Genomic DNA, 10,600 nt, shown 5'->3' with positions numbered 1-10,600 from the left:
CATTTATCTTGCTAATGAGAAAACACTAATTCTTTCTGCTTTCAGGTGTTGAGAAAGCTTGTGGATGATGCATCAAAGTTTTTGAATGACAAAATCACCAAAGCTGTGGTAACAGTGCCATCATACTTCAATGATTCCCAAAGTTGTGGTAAAGAAACTTGTCAATGTACTATCATCTCTAGCAGAGGTATGGAAGCCATCAAACCCAGACTCAGAGGACATCTATGGCATCTAGATGCAGTATCAAGGCACTAGCATCAATGCCAAGAGAAGAAGAATGGCGCACGGTTTCATTTGTTTCAAAATGCCAAATTTCTTTAGAAATTCTAGTCTTAGTGAGAATTATATTCCTAGTATAGTGTGGAATTCTGTTTGAGTTTTGCTTTTAGTTTCTTTCCACTTCAAACTATTTTTACCTGTCTTCGTCTAAGGCTCCAAGTTGTATAAGGTCTCTATAGATACAATCTTGTTTTGAATTGGTTTTCTTTATCTCATCAAGTCCTAGTTAATTAACAATCTCCAAACATAATATTATAATGGGGAATTTTTAACTAGTTTTAAGTTAAATAGTTAATTAGTTTTAAGTTAAATATATTGGTTGTTTTTCATTTTTCAAATATTAATTGAATTGTCAAATATTGGTTTTCAGCAGGTCAGTTTATTGTTTCCTAATGGCTCCACCATACCGGTTTAAAAAACCGATCCAAACCGAAATCAACTTGATAAAACCAAACCGGTATCAACCCGAACCCAAACCGCACCGAAACCGACACCGGACCGAAACCGATAAATCCTTAATGGGTCGGTTTCGGTCAGGTCTAAAATCACACCGAAACCGGTGGAACCGGACCGAAACCGCACCAAACCGGACCGTTGACACCTCTAAAGCAAGTTATACAACAATCAAACTCTCACCATCCTTCTTTTTTGGATGGGTCTTTCCTAAGAGCTTAAACCATCTAAGTGTATCCAACATAGAAGAAAAACCATCTAAGTGTATCCAACATAGAAGAAATGACCCCAAGTGCCTAACAACCCAAAGGTGTAAGATTAAACATGAGTACATGCCCAAGGGTCTCCAACTCAAGTAGTCAAGTTTCAGTATGGAACAAAGAAAAGAGAAAACCCCAAGAAAATGTACCAAATTAAACGAATGTTTTGGACTGCATTTGAGGATGAACACAAATAAATCAGCATTAAAAAAAAAAAAAAAAAAAAAAAAAAAAAAAAAAAAAAAAGAAGAAGAAGAAGAAGAAAGAAGAATCAACTTATGAATGTAAGAAATTGACCCTATGTACAGAAATTCGCTGTGCATGTAAGAAATTGAAGCTGAAAAAAATTGTCTCAAATCGCATGAGCAGCGATCAAATAAACTCTAGGTACCTGGGATGGGATTGGCATGAGCAGCGACTTCAATGGGCGACCAAAAAACGGAATTTTTTTGTCCCGAATCGCAAAGACAGACCTTCACTGTTGCATAGAGGGCTTCTGGTTCGGCTGGGGGATTGCAGTGAGAAAGCAGGGGTCAGGCGCGGAGGAGGGCAGGGAAGAAGGAAGCATGAGTCGGAGGCGGAGGCGGAGGGGGGGGCGGGGGCGGGGGCGGGGGCGGGCGCGGGCCCATTGTTGCAGGGAAAGGTGGGATAGTCTCGAAGAAGATGATGTTCGTCTGAGAGTGTGAGAGAGAGAGAATAGGGATGTGTTGTTTTGCAAAACGACTCTTGTCGAGGTAGGAGATGGTTCGAGATGGACAGAGAGTCTTTTTGTAGAGGAACTCTTTGGAGGTACAACACGGTTGGTTATTACAGTCAATTGAAAAGTTTGCCAAAAATAAAAAGGATACATATAGATATGTGTATTCTTTAATCCGCTGGGGTAGGCAGTTAGCATCATTGTGTCCATCTCTCCCTCTTCATATAAAATGATTTTGTTACTCTTCAATGTAAGGTATTGTTTAGTTGCACTTCATTGCTACACTCCTTTATGTCATTTGTTTAGAAAATCATAAGAAAGAACGAAGATGCTCCAATGCACCCTCCCATTGGCCTCACTAGTGTTGCCTACATCAAATTGGAAAAGTTCTTTCTTCCATCCATATATATATATATATATATATTCAAAGTAAAAGCCAACCAACCGAACCTAATTAGCTTCATTAAAAAAACATGGGCTTATTCGATGTTTATCAAGGGATTGAGTTTCCATTCACTATTTCTTCGCTGTGGGCATCAGTATCATCAGATCACCAGAGTCTAGAGAAGGTTCATCTTCGTGGATAAAGGAGAGACTGTAATGGTGATCCTGAGTCCAATCGTGAGGTTAGTTACTCCTACTAGGATGAAGAAAAACATTTGCCTCTATCAAGAATTCAAGGCTACAGCTACAGTTTTAGGCTTTTTATTAGACCAATTGACTTCCAGGCATGTCATCTTCCCAATCCCTCAAAACAAAGCGACCCTTTCTCCACTTCCGGCGGCTTGCAGTTTTTTGTTTTTGTTTTTTTTTTCTCTTCTTCCGTTGGGTGGGGGGAGAGAGGAGTGAAGTCTACAAGTTCTTATCATTTCTATAACACAATACGCATTTCTTGTTGAAGTCCGCCATGAAATCCAGCCCCTGGAGATCTGGACGAATGACAACAAGAGGATTTTGCTTGCTTTCAGGTCGGAAAAACACCAAAGTGCAAACTAAAATAATTGAGAAAAATCATAAACGATCTCCGTCACTGAGAAACTCACAAGAAAAGAGGATTTGGTTTGACACATTACTTAATCCATTGAAAAGTAAAAGCTTTAGCCTTTTAGAACCGATTCCTCCCTATGAACGAGTAATTTCATGAAAAGTTTGTGAAGCTCTATATAAATCAGTCCCCATTATCTCTTTCTATTTCAATATCTCAGACTCACAAGCTTCACAACGATGATGGATGGATTCATATATCCAAGACGTGGAAGGCTTCGCGAAACCGACATACCTTTTGGATTCTAACGAAGTGATTAAACCCATGCCACCAACAAAAGTCATTCGATGAAGAGATAGCAAATGTGTTGGATCGAACACCAAGAAGTACGAAAAATAAAAAGACAATAGATCCACACGACACAGAGATTTAATGAGGTTTATATATCAGGGTCGTGTGCTATCTCCTCGGATGAAGAAGATGCTTCATTATGCAGAAGAGAGATTACACCCAAACAGTGACGAGAAATGCCCTGAAACCCTAGCTCGAAAAACCCCCCAAAATACAATGATTTTCTCTACAAGCAACAGTACATTATATATACTCCAAGTCTCAGGTCGGGGTCGATCAGGTCGAACCATACGCCCCACACCCCATACAAGATCAGTGATAGGCTCTGGGCTTGGGGCTATCGGCCCAACTCCTCTGCTTCTATCATAGATCTTAGAAAACTTCTCATTCAAGTCATTACCAAAATACTTAGGAGCAGATCAATCTTCAAAAATGGTCAAGAATTCGAGACAAACTTAACAAAATGGCTTGGCTAGAGATGAATGATTGAAAGGGTGGACGATGAAGAAGAGAAGCTTCAATCAAGAATCGTTCTCGCGCCTCTTAGTTCAGGTCCCCCTCCCCCATCGGATACTAAACCATTTTCTTGAACACAGTCTATTTACGCCATCCAAAGTGGCTGGCGGGTAAAATACAAGTATATTTAAGGTACAAGAATTGCATCACACCTGAAAATTTTCACGTCTTTTATTCAAAGTTAGGTTCGATATTAATCCGAAAAACCGGGCCCGGGACAAGCAGTGGACCACGTGGGACTGTTATGGGCTGGCTCATTAATATTGTTTATGCTAATGTTGCCGGAGGAGCAACGATTTGATGGGCTCAGAGAGAGAGAGAGAGAGAGAGGGAGTGTGAAACCCATCCCAAATTCGAAATGAAAAATCAAATGTTTCACTGGAATCCCCCCAGACCCAGACCCACTTGAAGTTGATAATTGAGATGCTTGGCTGGATAATCGGATAACGGATCGCAAATTCGAATGACTGAACAAGCATCCAACGTCGTTCCTTTTTTTTCATCAATTAAAAAAAAAACAAAAAACAAAAACAAAATCAAAAACAAAAACGTCGTTCAGTTCTTATGATTGTTATGTAACCCTGGCTAATAAGCTAACCAATTACTTACTGAATTCCTTGATAGTGATAATTAAGACTGTTTGCATGGGTATATATTAATAGGGCTACTCGTAGACACTGAACACTTGAGAACTTTCCTTTTTTTTTGTTGAAAGAGATTTTAAACATACGAATAGTAAAAACAACTGGAATATTAAGCCCAACCAAAGGGGTGTCAAAGATATAAGACCATTCCGGGTTATTTACTTATTTATTTATTCATAATGGTGGTAAAAGACCATTCTGGCTGAATCAATTAAAAGTGATCGAACTGAATTTAAACTAATTAATCAAACTCTTTATTGGTTTGATGTTGGTTTTGTTTCTAAATTGGTTAAGAGACCAAAATCAATTGGAACAATTGATAAATCTGATTTAAAGTGACCATTTGATTTGTGTTTTGCCACATCTAACAAAGCATCTTACTCAATTACATGACTCAAATTTTAAAGCGAAATAAATATTTTGGAGTAATTTATAAGAGATTTTTTTTTTTTTAATCACAAATTGGAATAACTGTTTGCATGGGCATATAAATCATTTTTGACTCACCTCACCCATTTACAAAAACTTTCTCCACACAAAATTTGAGAATGTATAATTAAGCAAGCCCCATGCATGAAGCTTTACATATCATAAAACATTAACATTAACACCTTACATATTAATTATACCACAACTTATCTCTCCCTCTACCTCTACCTCTTAAAATAGTTTAAATCCATTATATATTAAAAAAATTCAATGAAATATTATTTCATGTATTTTTCAGGTATCATTAATTTACAGACCAGCAACTTCAATTGGGATGACACCTAAAATACATGCAAATAGGGGAATCCTGATCATGAGGTCCACTTGTATATAAAATTATGCTTTCGTTGGCTCTTTTACAGTAAAAGTTTACTTATGAAAAGGAAACTGAAAAACGAAGTATCAAACGTTTGGTAGAGGAGAGGAATCCATGCATTGTGGGGTGAAGGTGGAGGTGGAGGTGGAGTAGGAGCATAAAGGAGGAGAAAGTTAATTAGAAAAAAATGAAGGGTGGAAGACAGGAGAAGAGTGGAGTGGACGGCAAACGTCATCCACGGCCTCTCAACTAAAAAATATATACGATTGAGAACAGTTGAAAGTAAACGCAAGTGTGACTACTGGTGAGAATTAATGCAAGGTGGAGATCGATGAGGAGAGGATCATCTGTTTTCTTCTTTAGTTTAGTTGTTACACCTTTTATGACGAACCCGATACGCATCAGCAATCTCATTTCATGGACGATTTGCATCATCGATCGATCGATCGATCCCTTTCCCACAACATGAGCATGAACCACGTATCCACCGGCCCACTCCACTATATATATATATATATATATTACTACAATAAATATATATAGGCAATCATCGATCATTTAATTTTCACTTTAATTTATATCACGTTAACTTTTGTTCATATCCATTGTGTTTCCGAATCTTTTACTTTGGGCATCCAACTTTGCAAAAAGATTGTTTCTAAGAATGTATGTGATGGCAAGATAAGAAATCAACAAAAAGTGAAGACTGAATTTGATCCCAAGCAGCAACTTCTGAAATTATTAAAACTGAAATATGCCATATATCTCTGGTTGATCGATCAATGGCTTGCTATTGGATAGATGAAGCATTTGATCAATTGAGCATCTTAATTTCCGATCTAACGGTTAGATTCAGGCTAAAGGCTAAAGGGAAGGTCAGTTTTGAGCTTATCAATAAAGGGTCGTGAAAGTTCATGTTATCATGACCTAAGAATACAATCACATGATCACTTTTAATTCACCCTGTGAATTCTCTGTGAGTGAAGGAAACTTTTACATTTAAATTCTGTCATGCAAATGCAAAGAAATAATTAGTCCTTACCATAATGGGAAAAAAGATGGTAAGACCAACAATATGCCTATAAAATAATTAAAATATTCTATATGCCTAGACTAGCTCCATGACCTTAGCCTTCAATTTGTAAGGCCTGATATAATTATGGTACTGGTCTTGATGTTAAGAAAAAAAAATCAATAAGAAAAAAATCAAAAACATAACTGTCGTGAGAAAAAGCGGACTATGCTTTCGAAACCGTTCTTTTTTATATTTTTTCGGAAGAGTAAAGAGTAAAGACCTTGTTTTGTAAACCGTTGGAATTGAATTTTTTTTTTTTTTAATTTTTTTTTTTTTTTTTTGAATATTAGGCAAACACTACCATGCTTTAATACTTAGAGATTCCGTTCCCGTTGGAAAGATAAACAACGGTCAGGAGATGTTGGAATTAAATGGCGTGGTTTGTTTTGTTCTGTAAATTACCCTGAAAACGTTTTTTTTTTTTTTTCTCTCTTCCTTTTTTCTTGGAAGATAGAAGGAAAAGCGTATGTAAATGGTGAAGCTATCGTGGATCGTGGTCATAACCTGCAACTCATACGTGGAGAGGTTGGGATTTGGCAAAACTGCTCCTTACCGTCAGCTTTGTTTATTTTTTACCTTTATTTTTGTTTGGGCAAGGAGAAATATAATTAATTAATGAATAGGAAAAAAATTACAGCCGAAGATACACTGCATCATCCCGAATCAAAGCGCTACAAGGTCACCTAGTAGAAGATCAATCTCCTGAGGGACACAAAGAAAACTCGCCAAAAAATCAGCACAAGAATTTATCTCACGAACATGGTGGAAGAACACACACTGCTGGAAGAAGGAAGTCAAAACAAATATGTCATCAAGTAAATCAAAAACAAACCAAGAAGGCCGATAGCCCTATAATCATCTAAATAGCCATGAGGGAGTCCGACCAAATCTGAATATGGGAGCAATGTATAAGACGGGCTTTTTCAAGCCCTTCTCGATGGCAAGGAGCTCCATATAGAGAATATTGCCACACTCCATAGCACCTGCTAAGGCAAAGAGGGGAAATCCACCAGCATCACGAGCCAAAACTCCATAACCACCCATTCCATTTCTAATAGAACCATCGCAATTCACAGTGACCCAAGAAGAGGGAGGGCAAGGCCATGAAAAGAGTTTTATCCTTGGAGGAGAAAATTTTAATTTAATTTTCCACCTATGGAAAAAATCCTTGTGGAGGGAGGAATCAATAGCTATGTTGAAGATGGGAAAATTGACCCTGAGTATCAGAAATAATACGGTGGAATAATCCATCCAAATCAATCTCTTGCTTCCCAAAGATCCTACTATTCCTTTTGGACCAAATCCGATATACCGTGGCCTGAAAATAAAAACGCCGAACAAAAGAAATCATAGAACTCCCTTTGCAATGCTGACACAACCACTCCACCTCATTGTTCCAAGAGGATAAATTATTCCATTTTGAAGCCACACATGTCCAAGATTCTACACCACAACACAGAAGTATAAGAACAGCTGAAAAAAAGGTGATCAAGTTCCTCAATTGAATCCTTGCAGAGAATGCATGTGGAGTCAACAGATATACCCCAAGATGCAATTCTATCCTTGGTAGAAAGTCGACACCGAATGACCAACCAGATGATGAAAGAGAAGTGGGGTTGAGCACATCCAAACCAGACCAAAAAGTGCCAACTAACCATATCGTGCCGAGGTCGGACCACTTCTCAAGCTGACTTGAGCGTGAACTGGCCTGAAGGAGTGGGAGTCCAGACGATGCTGTCCTGCGAAAAACTGGGATGAAGCCTGGTGGCGATGACCTCTGACCACCTCCTACAAATAGTAGAATCGGTAGTGTTAGAATCCCACTTACCACTATCCAATAACAACTCAGCCACCATATCGGTATCGAGCCGCCCCAACGCTTCCACAATCAAGGTGCCAGGAGTGTAAAGAGGGCCATCAGGGAGCCACAGATCATACCACAGAAGAGTATCACTCCCATTACAAATCAAGCTCCTAGCACATTTCATAGCATAATCACGGGATAGGAGAATAGCCTTAAAAGTGTTGGAACAATGAGTGGGAGTTGGGAGAGACCAAATAGAGAGAGATCTCAACCATCTACTCTCCACAAACTGAGTCCAACAAGTTGTAGATTTTGAGGCTATACTCTAAACATGTCTCATGAGCGCAGCCATGTTCCAATCGGCAAAACGACGCAGACCCAATCCCCCTTCTCTTTTGGGTGTACACACCGAGCTCCAGGCCACCTTATAGGACCCTATTTCAGTATTGCCCCACCAAAGGAACTTAGCCATCATCTGCTTCAATTGGTGAAGAGTGGTCTAAGGAATACGAAACATGTTGAGCCAATAAGCAGGGACCCAGATTTAGTCTTGCTAGCCAGAGAGGACGATTATGGGATTGGCGCATCTTGTACCATATTGATTAGTGAAAAAAAAATCCCAATTAATACCCTCTGTCTCTCTCCAACTGTTGAAAGGATCAAGTCACATTTTCATGCAGTGCAAAGGGGTGTGAATTGAAATAACTTAAAGGGGGTGAATAGTTTATACTAGTAGATTTTATAAATTCTTCGATTAAATTCCTAAGTATATGATTGCAAATAACAATGCAGGATATAGAAAATAATTACAATCACACAAGACCAAGATTTATAGTGATTAAACTCAACCTGAGTTTAGTCCACTTCTCCACTAGTTCTTCCCTTTCAATACAATAGATAGGGAGAAAACCCTTTACAAATCTCTTTCAAGGTAGAGAAAAACTTTTACAAATCTCTTTCAAGGTATTGAATAACTTTTACAACCTTTTTTGGATAAGAGAATCCCAGACAATCCTAAGTGCAGTTTAGAACTAGTGCCAATACAAAAACAAAGTGAAATAAAATATTCGACTTACCTTGTGCAATGTGTGATGTGAATATGCAATGATAATATAAGCATGCACCTTAATTGTCTTCACAATAGATGTAGAATGATGTAAAAGACTTGTAGGCTTATTTAAGTTATTCATTTGGGAGAACACATAATAACAGAACTCAACATATTACCACCTTTCTTCACTTTTTAGCTTTTGTAAATGATGCTCAATTGATTGATTAATTGTTAATTTAATAAGCTATAGATGGGGTATTTATATGAGTGATTAAGATTAAACTACGTCAGAAGAAAATCAATTTTGGGAAAGAAATGTAGCTTAACGGGCATTTTTCTCCCTTGGTTGTTATTGGATCATATAAACGTTGGGTGAAATAGATCCGTTAGATATATATATATATATATATAGCCGTTGAAACTCTTCAGACCATCCGGTAGGCATTCGGCTAATCGGGATCTTCCCAGGAGGCAACTGATAAGGTGCCGGTAGGATCCAGTTTTTTATCGGTTGGCCTTTGTTGGCTTGTGTTTGATGAGATCGCTGATCACAGAACTTTACCGATAGTTGTCGACAAGCTTCTGTCTTTTTGGCTTGACTGACTGCTGTTATTCAAACAGTTGTAACTTCCTCATACGTAGTCCAGTTGACCTAATTTAAATTGTGCTGATTCCACAACTCAATGATCTACATTTTTCCAGTTTATGTTGACTTAAAATTCACTAAAATACCTTTAAGTCAGGACTTGTTACTTATTTGAGCAAAGGGATGTAAGTTGGCATTTCCAACACAGTCAGGGTCTTATGGTGTTGTAAATGAGCACCATCTAGAGTTATACTATATAATGCATATATGCCATGTAGTGTAGTGCGTGCAATGTGTTCTAATTACAAAAATACTCTACACAAGACTTTACACATGTATACTTGTCCTTCTGTATCTTCACATTATCTTGTGCACTTGACATCGTCTAATTCTTGATGCTTGAGGTCAACATGATCATCAAGAGGTATTTATGTCTTCACATTAGAGATCTTGAGTTCTAGTATTTTACACACTTTGTAGTCTATGTCATGTTAAGATTCTTACATTCACATATCATTTGGTAGATACTCATTAGAAATTACATTTGTTTGTTGTCATCAACATCAATATGGAGCTAGAATTCTAGAGGTGAGTGGATATACCCAACATGAATTGTGATCCTGATTTCGATTATATTAACCGCATCATATCAGTATTAATTGAGATCAATCCCAATACCTGGCTGATATGGGATTGTGTATCGCCATATCAGGATCAAAATAAGGGTAAAAAAATTATTTTTATTAAAAAATAGCAGTAAAATGGACCGTCTACACTCCAAACTGCTACAGGCTAGGATCGGGATCCGTATCGGTATCAGTATTTATATCAATACCCGAGAACTAAATCCAATATTGTGATAGACAAATATTATCTTATATAATACGGAATTTACTTTTAAAAATAAAAAAAGCTCAAACGGTGAATCGGTGAAAGACAAATATTCTTTCTTTCTTATATTGCTTTCACAGTGTCGAGGATTATGCGGTGACTCATCTCTGTCTCCCCGGGGCCCCCCCCCCCCACCCGCCCCACTCGCTACCCCAACTGTTTCGCATACACCGCATGACTGCATATATAAAGACTGCCAAAGT

This window comes from Macadamia integrifolia, chromosome 4, assembly GCF_013358625.1.
Source record: "Macadamia integrifolia cultivar HAES 741 chromosome 4, SCU_Mint_v3, whole genome shotgun sequence".
Classification (NCBI taxonomy): domain Eukaryota; kingdom Viridiplantae; phylum Streptophyta; class Magnoliopsida; order Proteales; family Proteaceae; genus Macadamia; species Macadamia integrifolia.
The sequence above is the reverse complement of the archived record's forward strand: the minus strand, read 5'-3'. Positions refer to the sequence as shown.